General features: G+C 46.7%; 1 long non-coding RNA gene across 4 annotated transcripts in view; it reads left to right on the forward strand.

The window, feature by feature from the left end:
- Positions 1-18,275, forward strand: part of LOC121836838 — a 67,377-nt gene that overhangs the window by 3,408 nt on the left and 45,694 nt on the right. For 2 of the 4 annotated variants that reach the window (XR_006078025.1, XR_006078024.1), the window contains exon 2: positions 4,485-4,571. The exons of the other annotated variants lie outside the window; for them this stretch is intronic. This is a non-coding gene — a long non-coding RNA (uncharacterized LOC121836838). The remainder of the gene's footprint in view (positions 1-4,484; positions 4,572-18,275) is intronic. 4 annotated transcript variants of the gene reach the window in all.

The raw sequence follows: 18,275 nt of genomic DNA on the forward strand, positions 1-18,275 counted from the left end.
TTCGTTTTTAGGCGGTATGCATGGAGCAAACCTTTCCCGCAACGCTAACTGGTGTTTCGGCTTTCCAATCTAAGTAGTGATGGGACGAATCACTGGAGATTCAGATTCGGTCGGATTCGGAAATTTCCGAACTTCCCGTGACGAATATTCGGCAGATTCGGAGATTCGTCAGGTTCGTTGCTGGTTGCAGACGGCACTATGAACCTTGTCGTAAGCCTCACGAATGCGGTCAGTTGTGTTCCAGATTTCGTCTTGCTTGCTTCAACTTATGGTATGTACTGTACTGTCATTCTAAATCCTGGCACGCGCCCAGGTCCAGCTGAGCTGACCGGTGTGGTTGGCGTAGGCCTAACAAATGCACGGTTTTGGTTTCTGTGCGGTTTCGAGGGGATCGGTAAAATGTAGCGAAATGCTGTCGATTATACATAATGTGGCGCAACACTCAATAAATATATTCAGGCAAGGAAATGATTCGTCTCCTTTTCTAGAGCTAGCTGCGTAAGACGCGAGAGCGATGAAAAGTGTTGCTCGTCCCGGCTTCGACCGCGTACGGCACCGGCGAAGAAAAACGTCACACTGGCACTGTCGTTTCTTCGTCTCGGCAGCAAGTATTGTATACTAGAACTTTATTTGATGAAAAAGAAACAACATAGGGGTGTCTAGCGCAACTTTATTGTTCAGGAACAAACACTAATTAAGATATCATTAACTAGAAAGGTACAAATACTCCTTCCGCCGTACATAGTACGGCGCAAGGACTTTTAGATTGTTTCCCGTGTTTCGATAACAATACCGCAGTGGACACACGTTAAAGATAATCGAATCGAACATACTTACATATGTGTGGTGTGTGCTACTGGTGCTACTATGACCGTAATTATGGGCACGAGATTTGTTCCTGCCGAACTGCACGTACGGCATCAATCTCTTGTGGGGGGGGGGGACTGCTGCGAACCTCGGACGAGCGCGGTCGACGTCTCTGGTAACCCCGGAGTATGAGAACTTGATCTTCACGTAAACATCGGCTCGCTCCGTCGACCCGCCGCTGCACTGGCTGCACGTCCGCTGAATCCCGCCGGGCTGGGGCGGCCACGCCCAGCCTGACGAGATCCACGGGGAACTTTTCATGTTTGCGTTTCGCTGGAAGGGCAGCCGCGGTTGTCACTGCCATGGCCCCGCCGACAACGCCGGAGGTCCCTGGTCCACAACCGGCTGTCGCCGAACCGCCCAAGCCACTCGGGCGATGAAAACATGCGCTTGTATGCTTGTATTTCGACGTGCACCAAGCATGCCTATTTTGGTCGTAATCCGGAACCGAAACCAATGTTCCCGCGATGCCTGGTTTCCATTCTCGACAAACATCCAAAATATTATAAACAAAGCGGAGCATTTTATTAATTACTATGATATTATATTACAACATTATTTTGTGCACTTTGTAGAATTTAGTGAATTTAGTATCACGAAAAGTTGAAACACTCATCAACGTGATCTGGCAACCATGGCAACGCTTTGAATATTTCCGAACTTTTCCGAATCGCTTGAGATTCGGCTACTTTTCCGAATATTTCCGAATCTTCAGATTTGGCTCCAGTCAACTTTCCTCGCCGGGGCCTGGACCTGGTGGTGTAGGGATGGGCGCGTCCTGGTCCGGATGGGGATGACCGATGACGGTGGTCGCCCGATGACAGCCCCCCGGGAAGTTGATACTAATAAAAAAAAGGACTAAAAGTTGTTCGATCCCGCTGAACACATTGCGACGTTGGTTGGCTTTACAGTGACCAGTGTGGCCACGTTTATTATGAAACAAAACAACTCAACAGTGAGTTAAAAATCCCAAAATTAAACCCCATACTTTTGTTCCCAGTCTCCCAAAATCGAATCGAAGCCAAATCTGCAGAATCCCTCTCGGGGATCCTTTTGTAGCCTCGTAGGGGCCTCCTTTCCCCTCAGGCTCCAACCAATCCCTTCAAATTTCACCACTCCCACGTGGTACACTGTTCTCCAATGGTCAACAAGCTGTCAGCCTAGCACTTCCAACGGCCAAATCCAAATTCTTTCTAGAATCAACCCCTGCATTTTACGCAGACGGGCTGGCGCCAACAGCTAAATTATTACAACGGGTAAAAAGCGACAATTTGATACTAAGTGGCAAAAACCTCTATGTACAGGCACATTCGGCTAAAAGCTACAAGCCTCTCCAAGCGCGGGCTGTCCCGCTCCCGGTCCGAGCAGGCTTCCGAAACCCGAGACGCTTCTTAACGACCGCGGGGGGAACCGCTCCCGCGTCGCGGCCGCTCTGGCCCCGCCGACACAAACATAGAAAGCTAAAAAAAACAATGCCGACGCAACTCTGGAAAGATAAACTTTCCTAACAAAAATCACCTTAACTAATAAGCAGGATTTTTACAAACTTAACAGCTCCGAATCTCGATTCGGATAAAGATTCGTCCCATCACTAAATCTATGTATCATTATTCGCTGCGGCTGGGCTAAGCATTCTAAGCAGGGCAGCGGTCTGACTGTCCTTTCATCACAACTGTTCTGTCGCTGAGCTATCAGCACTTCGTCCGAGAGATCAATTCGTTTTCAGGCAAGACGCACGAGCAAACCTTTTCCTCAACGCTCGCTGATGTTTTGGCTTTCAAATCGAAGTATCTTTATTCGCTGGGCTAAGCATTATAAAAGGAAAAGCGCGGTCCTAATCTCCTCATCTCTGCAACTTTTCTGTCGCTGTGCTACCGGCATGCTACCGTTTGACAGACGAATTTCTTTTTCATGCGAGATGCACGAACAAACCTTTTTCGGAACGCTAATTGCTGTCTTAGCTTTCAAATCAAATCGTTTTTACCTGCTGGATTAAGCACTGATCAACTGAAAAGGGGCAGCGCTCCGGCTACGCCTCTCGACTCGACGGTCTCAAAAGCAGCGCAGCCATCTCGTTTGTTTACGTGACGTCATGGAGCGCGAAGAAGTCACTCGCGCTACGAGAAATTTTCGGTGCACGAAGAGCGCGCTCGAGTGTCGGTCTCCGGTGGCACTCCTGTCCGTTTAGTGAAAGGAGCATCTAACTCTCGCGCTCCGGAGCACGGACTCAGCGCGCCCGGTGGTGGATTCTAATCTGCACTCCGAGTGCGAATAATTTTGGATTCTTATCCGCACTCCGAGTGCGGTTTGTGCTGGATTCTTATCCGCACTCCGAGTGCGGATTGCGTGCGGAGGCGCGGACGCTCGTTAGCACGAAGCTGTTGAGTCTGTTGGATCTTATTTACCTGCACTCCGCGTGTGGCGCGATTTTGTCGCGGGAAACTATGAACACAGTGGTGTAGATGTTCTCAATTTTGTGTTGTGAATGACATCGGCTTTTATGCAGCCTCGACGAGTCAGTGGGAATATTGGCGGTTCTAGTTTCAGAATTAGATTAATTTCAAGCAAATATTTTTGCTTTTATTGAAAGAAATAACTAGCCTTGGGTGGTGCACTTGAGAGTAAACGGTGCTCATGCCTCGGGGATTGGACGCAGGTGATCAATGTGTATGTATCTGTTTATGGCGGGGGGGGGTGGGACTTTTTTATTAATATTTTCACTGTGGCTAGCATTACGTCCAGTCGGAGCACTGAAACACGTATACCTAACCCCCCCGCCCTCCTCTCTCTCCCCCGTGAACCTGGGAAAGGCGGAGATTTGGACTTAACTTGGGTTACGTTGGACGTAACGCTAGACACTTCGTAATATTTTACCCACTCCAAAACTCGGGGGCATCCCACTCACATCAACCCCCCCCCCCCCCCCCCCCCCCGAAAAAAAAGGTTCTGGCGATAATTTTTTTTTCTAGGGTTAAATATTTTTATTGACGAAAGAAAAAAAACTAGAGCAGTGCACAATTTTTTTCCTGTATTGTCTTGTGCTTAGATGCGGTGGCATAGGAAAAGGGGGGGGGGGGGGCAGGAAAATCAGTCATTTCCAGTAAACAATATTATTTAAAAAAGACCCTTCCCTTTCCTATGCCACTGCCCTCATCATCTCAACACAAGGCAATACACGTCTTCTGAACACTTTTAACACTACTAGATGGGGGAATGCCTGAAAAGTCCCTGGCCATTTGTTACTGTAGCTTTTCTTTTTTTTTTTTTTTAAATGATTTGCGCGTTTGTGAGTAGACGACGATAGATGTGATGGCTGTTAAAAGTTGTGGGTTTCGGGCGCAGCGGCAGCGGAAGTTTGGGACATCTGTGTGTGTGTGTGCTTGAGGGGGGCGGCAATTGCGCCTTGAAAATTGTTTGCTCGCCGTCCGTTTCCACATTACTGACCCCACCAGCTAAGCACCACACAATGTTAATGCGCTAACTGTCGCAAAGCTTCCGTTTTTTTTTTTTGTTTTTTTTTTTGCAAATAATAATAATTTGTTTAACAGAAAGAAGAAAAAGAAAATACTGAAGGAAAAATAGGATTGCTTATTTCCTGCTTTCATGCCTTTTTACAGGTCCCCGGAGCGCGAGTACAGTTCAATCTTTACCCAAATGCGCCACTTAGCGCTAATCAATCTCGAAAAAAAAAGAGAAAAAGAAAGGTGAATGTTTTGCATTTGCAGTAATGTTTTGAGGTGAGCTAGTCGGTGGTGTATAAAAAAACACAATTAAAACAGCGCAAACGAACACAAGGACAATTAGAAGAAGGGACACAGATACAGCACTGACTCACGTCTTTTTATGTTGATGTGTTTTAAGAAGACGAAAAAGAGAGCAAGTCGTGAGTCAGCGCTGTGTCTCTGTGCCGTCTTCTACTTGTCTTTGTGCTCGTTTGCACTGTTTTAATTATATGTTTACGATTATGCATTTGTTTCAAATTGAACTAATTCCGAAACACAGGTCTTCCCCCAATTAAACACCGTGCAACTACTAATATTTCTGTGGAATCGGCGCTGCCAACATCAGTGATGTGATTGCTGCACCACTTGTGCCAAACTCTGCGCCAAGGGGCTAACTCTGCTACATCCTGCTACATTTCGCCAAAATATGCAGGGGTGGAAGCGCTGCGCCAATTGTGCCACCCTGCGCCAATTCACTTCCCGGCGCCAGCCTGCTCCAAAACGCCAATTTCAACTTTTTTTTTAGTGTTTTCTCTAAATTTAGTGGAAAACGGTTGGTCACGGGCCACCATGAGGTGGGTACTTTTGCTTAGGTGTCACTGCGGGTGACTCGTACCAACTCGACTGGGGCTCCGAACCATGTCTAACCTCAGGGCGATTCGTCGATTTTAGTTAATCGAGAGTGCGATGTCGTTTTTTACTACAAAGAGTTTATATACGAACACATCGGTTTGGTTTCGGGCATAGTTGGTTGGCGCGGTTGGAGCGCGCATGCAGTTGCCCGTGGTCCCGATTCGCCGTGATCGTGGAAGATGGTGCCTCGGCACCGGTGGGCTACCTTGGCAATTAACATGAGCAGAAGTAAGTGGTCTTTACTAGCTTTACCTGTTATTTGGTAGCCTACCATATTTGGACGCTTAGCCGTGAAGAATCGCGAGCACAGGCACATCCGTTCTCGAGCTCATTTGTCTTGTCAAAACGAAACCAAAACCATCATTGTGTGCGCGAATGTGCACGCTGTCGTGTGTTGTCTACCGCCGTCAAACCACTGGCGAAAACAATACCCGCGATCTTAAGCGAGTTGGTTAATTGGCAGTGCTACACACTTTTTTGCTTCTTTCGTTTAGCGTGGAGGAGTGGGGGTTACATCAGAAATGCCGTACAACACTCCCGCGCTGCCGATTCCTGTCAAGAACGCACCTTAACTTGCTATAGCCACTCTACTCGTATATGTTTCTGGTTTGGGGGGGGGGGGGGGGGGGGGGGGGTTGGGTAGGGTTGAGAGAAGTTGGTGGGCTTTTTGTCACGTAAGAAGGCAGCCTGCCCCGCAGGGATCAGTGCCTGATCAGCTACATCTCATTTTCAGTCTCGTTCAAACTGTGTGGGGGACAGTGAGCGGACTGCGTGTAGAAGACAGCGCCAGCAGGAAGAAGAAAAAGGGACGCTCGTGGTAGGTGCGCGAGGACGAGAGTTCGAAGGGCCGTGAGGAACGAAAGAGGCGGTGCTGAACGAGCCCAGGCAAGACCCGGACCACAGGGCAACCGTGGCCTTCTACAGAATCGACGGCACAATTTGAGTATTTATAAAGTGTTTGTCTATGATAGCGCTCCTTGTGTGACTTCCTCGGAGCGAGTAGAACTAGGCCTGATCGGGAATTGACAGGCGACCCACATAACTGCCCCAGTTATGTGGGTCACCTGTCAATTCCCGATCAGGCCTAGTTCTACTCGCTCCGAGGAAGTCACACAAGGAGCGCTATCATAGGCAAACACTTTATAAATACTCAAATTGTGCCGTCGATGCTGTAGAAGGCCACGGTTGCCCTGTGGTCCGGGTCTTGCCTGGGCTCGTTCAGCACCGCCTCTTTCGTTCCTCACGGCCCTTCGAACTCTCGTCCTCGCGCACCTACCACGAGCGTCCCTTTTTCTTCTTCCTGCTGGCGCGCCGTCTTCTACACGCAGTCCGCTCACTGTCCCCCACAACTGTCTTCTCTTAAAGCACATCTACTGAGTGCACAATAACTCATAAGCAAGGGTGAGGCAGTTAAGGACATGGACAAGGTGGGGAGTGGACACCTCCTGCTAAGAGATGTGAACTCTAAACTGCCCAAAGTACTCGAGCGCATAAAAGAAATTGACTCTGCTCTTCAAACTGTGAAAAAAAAGGTGAACTTCAGTTGTTTCTAAATTACACAGATTCAGCTTAGTCACAACCCTTTTTTTTTGAACATGGAGCCTGTGGGCTCTTCTAGTCAGTGTTTATGCTGCATATGTATTAGTGGCTGTGATATTTTTAAGACAATATATTTTTCCATCCAAAGTAATTAGATATAGCTTAGTATGTTAACTTGGGTGTAGGGATTACTGTATTTTATGAACAGGGATTAAGAACATTTGTATTTAATGAAAACAGGTCAGCAAGGACTGCTTTATTCTGAAACATGTTGTGGTACCTTAATTTTTTTTATGGAGACACGCAATGCACAGCATTTTATGGAGTACATAAGGTTGCGTTGCTCTTCTAGTCGATGCTTAAAGCTGCATATGTACGAGTGACTGTGGTAGTCTAAAGATATAAAATACACATTTTATTTTGCATCTGAATCCTTGTCAAATGTCAGTAGCCGTGTATTTTGTTACTAAACTTGATATAGCCCTATTGAAAAAGGCCAATATCAACTCGGCTTTTGGAAATATTGTATTCCAAAGAAGGTGATGGAAACCAATAAAAACTTATTGTTATCCGATTAACCCAATACGCACGATGGGAATTCATATCGGAGCACAATATCCAGATATAGTATGCGGTTATTGGTATACAACAGGATATTGGAGCACAATATCCCGATATAACTTGCGGTTATTGGTATACAACACGATATCGGAGCACAATACCCCGATATACCACACGGTTATTGGAATAGAATACGACATCGCGTGCATATTGGTGACCGACATGGACATACTGTACGGCCACACGATATACAAATATTGGTCGTCGATCATGGGACCAAAGGAGAATACAATATGATATCGCGTGCACATATCTCAGAACGCGGGTACCAAGTTACCAACATACATTACGTTGGCATATCCACACGGCAATACGCGAAAAATATATTGGGTGTGGATACACACATAACATAAACGTTCTGCGTTGCGAACACATTAACATTGATCGACAGTGCAAGTATGTACAGCTGTTAGTACGGCACACAGTACACACAGCCTCGCGCGCTTGAAACTAGACAACCACCAAACCATTCAGAATAACTAGCCGGAACACCCGCCGCGACCTACCTTTTAATGAGAAAGCCCAATAACGACGTGCTCATTGGAGTGATCGTTTTCCAACAAATGTTTATTGCAGTTGTAATGCAACAAAAGTTGATCGCCTAACGATAAACCCAACGTACCGGGATACAATTCGATGTTGCAACACACCATCGCAATACAACAAGAAATTATCGGTGTTGGGACACGACCACCACATCGAATACGATATCAATACGAAGTTACCGACGGTGAGAAATACAACATCATGACACGATATACTAGTTACCGGTGTTGGGACCGAAATCGAACGCTATACGTGACAATGTCGGTTCGCACGATAAAATAATGACGGTGAATAGGTTTGACAGGTCCCGTGCATGTAGTTGCTTCTTACGCACACATTTATCGATATTGACCCACCTTTCTGGGTAATCCTACGTGGTACACAAAATCCACGACGACATGCGAGCACATTTCACCCACCACTTTTCGTCGCCTGTTTCGCAAGATACACACACTGTCCAAAAAACGACGTGAAAAATACGTGCACTTGCGCCATCAAACGATACGTTACAGCCTCGTTTTTTGAGAAGACAGTTTCCATCGCCAACACGCGCGCGCGCGCAAGCAGTTTGGGCCTAAGTTTGGACTTCGAACTGTTCGAACTTCGAAGGGAGCGAGCCCGGCTGGCCCGGCGCGATGCCGGCGTCGCCGGCGTGCTGGCGAGCCGCCAAGACGAGCATGCGCAGTGCGCAGCGCGCAGCGGGCGGGCGTCGGTTGCGCCACTGTCACCACTATGTCTGTGTCAACGACTGTGTGTTGCGCGACCCGGCCAGCCTGGCCAGCCGGCGTGATTGGCGTTCGGCGCACTCGATGTCGTTCGATGTCGCTCGATGTCGTGGGCATCGAGCGAAACCTACACACTTTCAATTGCTTCGAAAGGTACGTATACACGACTCTATTACTTGCAGCATTGAGTGCTTTGGCGTACGCGGATCAAAGTAAACACCGAAGGACAGAAAGGATACGTGAGGTTTTTAAATCGAGGCCTTTTTGAACGCCTGTGTCCCCTGTTGAAAGCACCTAGCTGTGCTCTGTTGCAGGCGTCATTTCGACTGCGTGTGCTCCAATGTAACGTCAGTCACTGTTCACACTCGGCTAGCTTTGCCAGTTTGTTATCTCATGTACGAAATAGACATAGAAACCAGCGCCGCGTCTCTTTCGGATACTCAGCCTCCAGCCCCCTTCCTTCCGGCGTGCTTTCTGCCGCGCCCGTTCGGCTCATTGGATTCGCGGGCGCGTCAGGCTCGTTCGAAGAGGCGTCTGAAGCTGACGAGTCGCCGAAGTGTACCGGAGCTTCTCTTTAGGAAAGCCGCAATCGACGCTCGGCGGCTCGGCTCTGAGCTCGTACTTTTCTCCTCCCGGGTATACCATGAGTGCCGATGAACGAATTTGAAAAAGCGCTAGCGAGTGACTTTGTGACGCCGCCCAACTGTCCTTCTATCAACGGCGCAGAGCAAATGATGTACAGAAAAAAAAAAAAAAAGACGCGTTTTTTATATTTTGTTGGCCATGTTTCACCTCAACACAGAGTGAATCGCGGCTGTACGTCGGTTGACTCATTATTGTGCCTAGATTGTAACGGAACCTTTTTGGTGTGATCTTATTCTGATATCGTTATATCTCGCCTTTTTATCTTGGCTGCACACCTCTAGACGACATTCTACGCATTGCACTCCTCGTCGACATGTCGCTGGTGCTTGAGACTACTAATTGAAAGTCACTGTTTGCTCACTCCTTGGTGCACACATTTTATGTTCAACATCAGTTATCTGAAGGAGGCTCCATGAAACCCTGGAATTTGTTTAGAGGTACCTCTACATACTGTGTTAGAGTGCTGTTTTGTGCGTTGTAGGTTCGCACAAAATCAAATTGCACCTTGTAATATACCCTTTGACTGTTTACTACAATTAAAGTTGCAATGAAACATTGGCCACGAGAGGTGACTCGGCCAACATGGCCAACAAATTCCTCACATAGTTTTCTCCATGGGTCATTTTGGATGTTGACAAATTTTCTTGTGAATAATGAGTGTTATGCACATATGTTTCTTCTACTTTTCAGACAGGTACTTCAGTTAGATAAACCCCAGGAAAAGCAGCAAGAGAGTCTCGTAGGGTCACACCAAGGATAACGGCATTCCTGCTCGAGTCCCGGGTCTTCTCACCGAACTTCACTGAGCATAATGGTACATTCCCTTTCCTTAACTTTGTGGGAGCCAATGGTGAAAGACGACGCAGAGGGCACGTGACAGGCGGTCGGCGGAGAAAGAAGTCACGAGCTGGCGCGAGACAGTGCGTGCTGAGCGAGGCTGGAGCTGGGCAGGAACATCGGAGCCGGGCTGCCTGGCTTGGAGCGGTCCACCAGCGAGGTTCAAACCGGACCGGTAGAAGCGGCGAGTCCTGGCCATCTAGTCTAGGCCACGACGATCCCGGGGTGGTTCCGCAGCGAGACTCGGGCAGTGATAGCCCGGGACAGCCAGCCTACGCAGCGCTGGCATGGGAAGGACGATCCGCAGGCCTGGACACTGACTCTGACTGTGAGCTCTGATCGACGGACGACAACAAGGGTCGGCGTGCCTGGACTGCTGGCTCTGAACGACGGGCAATTGTGAGGTAGTAAACTTATTCGCTGTCTTCTCGGTGCTGTATGTCACTCCCTGGGTGACGGGCGGAGCGCATACCGATTGGGCGGTGATTATTAGTAGCTAAGCGAACTCCATAAAGAAACCAGTATTAAAATGGCACATCCAACGTGAGGCTCATTCGGTATGCCTCTGCTTCTAGTCGTCCCCAGGGAGTCATACGGATTCGTTGAGCGGGTTGTTCACTAATGCTAACGATGCCCGTTGAGACAAATATGTTGGAATTTTGGCGACTTGTCTCACGGCAGACCTCAGCAGGTGTCTCCTCGAATCAAGTACCTAAAGGGCTTGAAGAACGAGGTTGAATACACGCTTTCTCGGGTACCCTAGAATAGTGGTTGGCAGGAGACTGGGAGCGCGGTTAAGATGTAAGAAAGTCGTCTCCAGAGGCAGAGGAGAGTCACGGCATGTTCGCTGGAAGGCAGGATAACGAGTGGCAGGAGGGGAAACAGCCAGGACTCATTGCAGATTTAGGATTTAGGCTTGGGGTGATGCGGTAGGCAAGTAAGCGCTTGTCGAGGCCTGGAGTGCAGATGGGTTTTTGACAGTGGGTGTTGGAAAGATTGCGGAAATGGCAGTTGACACCGGGAACACTGGCAGACGAGATTGTCAGCGGGTGTCGGGTAAACTGGCGGAAATTGCGGTTGGCACCTGGAACGCTGGCAGGCGACTTAATGAGCACTATGATTTGTAACTGCTGGGCCAAGACGGCTAGTTTCTTCGCGTCAGTCCAACAGTCGACAAAAGGCGGAGGGACGACTCTCCCTTGAGGGGGGTCGTTCCAAGAAAGCTACGAATTGATTTAGATGATTCTTTCTCGACTTCACTCTGGCCCGTCGTGGCACTGACAGCAAGACTTTTAATAAGTTATGTCGCGTCACGGCCTGGCCGGGGATGCGGCGGTAGACATTTAGGTGGCTTGTAGCTGTCCAGCTTGCCTTGAGGTGTGAACGGTTGAAGCGGGCTTGCTCGCCGAGCGTGAACGGTGGAAGCAAGCCTAAGGCCCACTTCAGACGGGGCAATTTCCCCCAGCAACTTAACGTGGCAACACCAGCAACACGGGCCGCCTGCGTTCAGACGCTGCAACCAAATTGCTACAACTTGCCATCATCATCATGAAATTTGATTTTTCTTGCACTATATAGACGCACAACTACGTGCTAAAAACATGTTTTTATATCTTTGACTGGCATTAATACTCACTCATGTTTCTGAAAAAGTTTATTTCTAAAAACGATCCATTTGAAACCAGGACCAAGTCTTCAGCTGTCATCCTCACCACCACAGGGGTGTCACGTGAAAATATTGCATCCCTGATTGGCTGCTGCCGCTTCAAACTTTTCCAGTTTGTTCGAGTTGCGTGTCTGTTTTAAGCCGAACCTGATCTCAGAAATTCGTGCTGATCTGGGAAAACCTAGGGAATTACCCGCCAGCAACCTCAAAATTGCTAGAAAAGTTGCCCCATCTGAAGCGGGTTTTAGGGAACTGAAATCAAGGGCAGTGGAGCTCTGGGTTCAAACCCACCTGGAGACGTTTCTTTTCTTTTTGCCTTTTTTTTAGTATACAGTATATATATATTTATAAATAATACTTTTTTTTAAGTTTTAACGTATAGACGCATAATTTACACACTAATTCACATTCAGAAGTGCCTTTATTCACACACTGTGGCTCCCTAGTGCTTGCAATAGCTTCTTGCTAAGCTATTGCAAGCTCTGCAAAGGGAGGGGCATCTTCCCACCCTTTGCAGGCTGTAAAGCTGTGGCTTGCACAGCTCTAGCAGGTCGCACCTCGCACACTGGCTCCATCATCAAGCATAGGGGCTGCATGAGTCGCGCCACACCGTAAGGCTATATACGGTCGGGTCACAGCACCTGGGACCATTCGTCGCTGCATCCAGCTGTGGTATGGTGGCATGGTCAGGGCATGAAGCAGGGGTACAACTTGGAAATGCTCATCTTCATCACATTTGAAGCACATTTTTTTATTACTTTTGTGTCGAGTTGTCAGCATTTTAAGGGCGAGGAAGCAAGCAGCAGCGAGAGCGAGAAAAAAAATTGAAACCCGCTCTTATTGAGAATTTATTACAAGCACTAGGAAGCCGTGGACTATTCTTAAAACGCTTCTAAAGCTGAATTAGCGTATAAATTATGTGCTAGTGCCTCAAAAATAAAAAAAAACAAACAATTTAAGTATAATTAATAAGGATAAACATATACACCAGGAGGACTTCAACCAGAACAACACAGTCTGTAAATTTGAAATTTGACACCATAAACAGCTTGGCCACCACCCAATTTTATTTTTAGGTCGTTTATCGAGGTATATGAATTTCGTTTGCAGCTGTGGGCTGCAAGAGAGATAGCCTTATTTTCATTTACTTTACTATTCCCACCAAATATGGCAAGTGACCAGAGAATAGAACGTCATTTGTCGGCCGAGGCACTGTGCTTGCATCAAGGCAAACTAGCCTGGCTTGGTAGGCTTATATCTTGTTTCATCACCCGTTTAGGATTCTGTTGTCGCTCATCAAAAGAGAAAAAAAACTAAGTCTGACTTATTCTGGTGTGCAGGTACCCTTGGCAGTAAACTCTGCTAAATGGGGCAAAATATATATTATACATTTTTTAGCAAATATGCATTGTTTTAGCAAAATGAGCTACACTATTTGACTAAGGTGAAACAGAACGAGCCTTTCCACCTGGGTCTGTTTCCATCTTTCGCAGACACTATTTCCTGGTTTTTGTGGTTTGTATCAGACTTTTGTGTCTCTGACCGGCCAAAGCATCTGTGTTAGACTCAGACTGGTTTCTTTAGGATATGTGCAGGTATTCTTCGCAGCAAATGGCTGCCAATCATGAACACGAGTTTGTTCTCGGCCACCAAGAGCAAGTATTTTCAAGGTGAGCTATTGCCTGCCTATATTTTATTTATTTATTTATTTGGTGATACTGCCAGCATTCTGTGGAACGCCCAGGCAGGAGGTGTACAAAAACAATATTCAAAGACAAGCGGAAGTAGTACAAACAAGCAGACAGCGCCACTGCTCAACAAAGTGCGAGAGTAGTGCTTCAATAAAAGCATCTAATGATCTCAAATCAAAACACTTTCAAGAAGCTTATTCCACTCACACGTGGTTCTAGGAAAAAAGGATGCTTTGAACAAAGTGGTTCCACAAAATGGTTCGACAAGTGTTAATTGGTGTTTGCCTCTCATGGGCCTTGTTTCGTTAAATGAAGTGTAATCACAGAGACGCAGTCGCAAATTACCCTATATCATATTATAAAGAAACTTCAGCCGTCCGTTTTTCTCTGGGTTGCCAAATCACTCAATCCCGATCTTGGGTACAAATCTGAAACTGATGACATAAAACCATAATGGTTGTACACAAACTGCAATGTTTTTTTTTTTGCACAGTCTGTAACATATCGATTGACAGCTTTGTATGAGGGTCCCATACAATACATGCATATTCTAGCATTGGTCTTATGATGGTTTTATAAGCAGTCAGTTTAGTTTCAGGTGAACACAGGTTAATATTTCGTCTTAAAAACCAGAGCTTCCGCATTGCTTTACGAGCTATAAACTCAATATGTGCACTTCATGACAAATCAGAGGTAATTAAAGCTCCGAGGTATTGATATTGGTTAGCAGTATCGAGTGGTACTCATTTGATAGAATATGTAAAAAAACAAAGGGTTGTTCTTCCACGTCAAGGCCATTTGAACACGCCTTTTAGAGTTTAGAACCATATTCCATTTTATGCACAATGCATGAACCAAAGATAGACATTAATTTAATTCTTCTTGATCAAACGGGTTGTTTACCTTGGCAAATAAAACACAATCGTCAGCAAAAAATCGGCTTTGTACATTGGGGTGGTGTATCTTTGAATCGTTAATAAAAATTAAAAACAAAAGTGGCCCAAGGACCGAGCCCAGGGGCTCGCCCGAGAAAACGGGTGACTCGGGGGGGAAAAAAACGGTCAACACTAACACACTGCGTTTAGTGTTTCATTCTCCTTGGATGCCATTTCCTATGTGTAGTGGTCTCTCATTAGTATTTTTTGTCTCCCTTCTGCAAAAACACCCAAGTTTAATTAAGACCGGGTTCTTTCTTATACATGCAGGTCTTGGTGGCAAGCACCAGCCAATCAAGGCCAGAAGTTTGCTCTTTGCCGCTCATCGCAAGTGTTTTCAAGGTGAGTGATTGATGCCTATCTGAGTTGTGTGTTTTATTCCTCACAGACACTCTATTTCCGGTCTTTATAGTGGACTTGTGTCAGGCTTTTGTGTCTCTGTCTGGCCAAAGCATCTGTTAGACTAAGACTGGGTTCTTTAGGACATGTGCAGGTATCCTTCGCAGCAAATGGCTGCCAATCAGAAACACGAGTTTGTTCTCGGCCACCAAGAGCAAGTATTTTCAAGGCGAGCTATTGCCCGCCTATATCAGTGATGTGATGGCTGCGCCAATTGCGCCAAACTGCACCAAGGGGCTAACCCTGCTACATTTTGTCAAAATATGGGTAATCTGCGCCGAGCCTGCGCCAAAGGGCCAATTTTGGTCGCCTTTCAAAACCGAAACTAAACTAAGTACCGTAACTGAGCATGCATGAGCTAGGCGGCACAAACAACCGCCCGACACAAAATATCCTGCATCAATCGTCCATGGTTTTTTTTTAATGGTCTTTTCCCGCCATGCCGTCTCTTCTTTCATGCTCTCGTCGTCTCGTAAGCAATAATCTCGTCTCGCGATTTTTTTTTTTAACGATAGATGTTGGCGTGTGTGTGTGCTGCAACGCTAGCGTGCTGGGTACCAGCCATGACGTGGCGCTGTGAAACGAAACTATGTTTTGGCGCGGCGGGAGTTGCTTTTTGAGCTGAAGCTCTCGCTCCTGAAATCAACGGCCACACGACATTGCAGATATGGAGCTTCCTAAACTGAAACATAAGGACCGCCGCATGTTCATCAACATTCATGTTCTTGTTTAAAACATACGCTGCTACAAAAATCCCTCTCTAACTCAAAGACTGCTGAGTCGAAGTATTGATTACCTAGGTTTCTCTTGGTGGGCTTTCTTTCGAGAGGGACCCCGGTACGTGCAAAATGTGTTCTGAAGAAAAGTTGAAGTGAGCTAAAGCAAGGAAGGGAATGTTCGCACGCTGAACCCGCAGAGAACGCTTGTTTGTCTCGAGTTCAGTCGTTGCACAAAGCGACCCTGGCTCGCGATGTCTTGTATCAATGCGCTCAGGTTCTTTTTTTCTGTGTTTAGCTCGTACCTCGCCTGCCGGCCTTGCAAGCACGCGGCGCTGGACTCTTTTTTTGTCGCATGCTGGGCAGTTACCTTTTGCATAGATTTTTGGCAACCAGTTGAGACGGAGCGGAGAGGCATGCTTTCGGTTTCGATTAAACAGCCGTTTCGCTCGCGCGACAAAGCACATGCACCTGCAAGCCTGCCGGAGTTTCCCTCACGTGCATGCGAACCAACGATGCGAACATAATTGCACGACAGAGGCACCAGCCGGGACGCTTGCAATTTAGTGTTTTACATTTAATTACTTTTGACGAAAATCTGGCACGTCGGCAATCAGTAAAACGGTGGCAAGCGGTTTTTCGGAATTGCTTGGCAATGCCTACAGCACTGTACACTTGTGGGATGTCGCAATGTCTCTTTGGGGACATTAAAATTGGACATTCAATACTACCCTAAGCTAAAGCAAAGCTTGCTCCAGCTTTGCAGGATGTTTCGAAAACCAAAAAAAAATGTGTCATGTCATTGGCATTTCAGTTACATCTTGAAAGACTCCCAGGTGGCCAAACTTGACCATAATTGGTTTATTTCGGCGAGCAAGATTCCCTTCGCGTGTCCAGCATTTAAAACAAATATTTTTATTTTTATTAGAATATCTGCTTTAAAAGCTACTTTTGCTGCTCCAAAACACTGTTTTGGCTGCTCCGAAAGGTGCTCCAAAACGGCTTAGGCCAATCACATCACTGCTATATGAGTTTCAGCATTTGTCAAGGAGCGCAAAAATCAAAGCCCGGGGGTTGGCCATTGCAAAAATGTTGACTCGGAAGCGCATAGGGAGGAAGCTTTACAAAAGTATCCACCTGCCTCTACAAGTGAAACCGAAACTAAGAATGTGGGTTCCATTTGAAAAAAAAATTGTCAGCCCGAATTAACTCAAGGCGGCACGGAGCAAACAAGCCACGGTACTAGTAGGCTTGGTTCAGGCTTTTGTAGGGGTGGTCGGTGACTCGGTGTTTTCTAAAAAGTTATCTTTTTCTAAAAGTGTGGTGGTCAAATATTCGGGGATGGGCATTGAGTCAGGATCTTAAGGTAAAAATTTCATCCACATGCCGGGATTCATGTGCCTTAGGGGGACAAGGCCTTCAAAATTTTAGGTTCGCAAAATTGGTGCATCAGTATTGACGTCTCATTTTACATCAGGCCTCTCATTTTAAAACTCACTATAAATGACATGTCTAAAATTCGTTTGGGTGTACTTCCTTCCAGCAAGTATATGGTTCTGTCTCAAAAGGTCTAATCTGATGTTGACTGCACCTCAGGTCTCCACCGACAATTCATCAGGACGAGACCCAACCGGGACATTAGGGATGAGTGGCTTAAGCAAGGAAGGCTACATATACGACAGCTTCTTGCGGACAAGAACCGAAAATAGATAGACGGTGGATGTTTCATTTGCTATGCCTTTTGGCATGCACATTCTGTTTGTTATGAATGAAAATTCCTGCAGAGTTCAATTTCAACTATTGTAAAAAACCGAGCATGCGCTCAGATCGCAGAAGCGCCTACCCTCTGATTCGAAACGATCCGCAAATAAGCAAAGGGCATACCAGACACCCATACACCTGTTTTGAGCCATGCTCAAAATATTAAAAGAGCACATAAGCGCCAGGTGCTTTGGCGTCTTTGCCACAATGGCGCCGGTTGCAGAGCTGACAGACCTGTGAGTGGCACAAGCCATGGCATGGCCTTTGGGAACCAGGGAATCGAGATTTAAAAATTAGCACAGAAATTGGAGGCGGGTGGTGAAGGTGGGCAGAGTTAACAGAAAACAAGGATGAAGGAACTTCGTCGCATGAGGCATCTATGTCCAGTGCATATAATTTTGAGTGTGCTGTAGTTGGCTACTCAAAAAAATTGTTACTTAAACGTAACTAATCGCAAATCTCTTGCAGTTTCCACGGCCCACAAGCCTGCAGGCGCCAGTTCATTCTTGTTCAAAGGTGAGGATTCTAGATTTTCTGGATTGCTCTGAAGCAGCAATACTGAAGCCAGACAAGCGGTACGGCATATTTAATTGACGGAGCCCAGAACGACTGGGGACGCTTTCACTGAAGCTTGTTTTGCTGCAATACACGCTTGTATTGCAGCAAAACAAGCTTCAGTGAAAGCGTCCCCAGTCGTTCTGAGCTCCGTCAATTAAATATGCCGTATCGCTTGTCTGTCTGGCTTCAGTGTTGCTGTAGGCGACAAAACATGTGCCAAGTTTTGTCACAAGAGGCATATTATGTCACGCACATGTAATTTTGATTTTATCCGGCTTAGTGTGCTGTAGGTGGCTGGTCAAAGAAATTGGTACTTGGACGCAACTAATCGGAAATCTTTCTGGCCGTTTCCAAGGCCTAAGAGCCAGCAGGTCCCAGTTTGCTTTTCCTCAGAGGTGAGAATCCCAGATTCTC

Source organism: Ixodes scapularis, unplaced genomic scaffold, assembly GCF_016920785.2.
Source record: "Ixodes scapularis isolate PalLabHiFi unplaced genomic scaffold, ASM1692078v2 PGA_scaffold2__306_contigs__length_199485367, whole genome shotgun sequence".
Lineage (NCBI taxonomy): Eukaryota > Metazoa > Arthropoda > Arachnida > Ixodida > Ixodidae > Ixodes > Ixodes scapularis.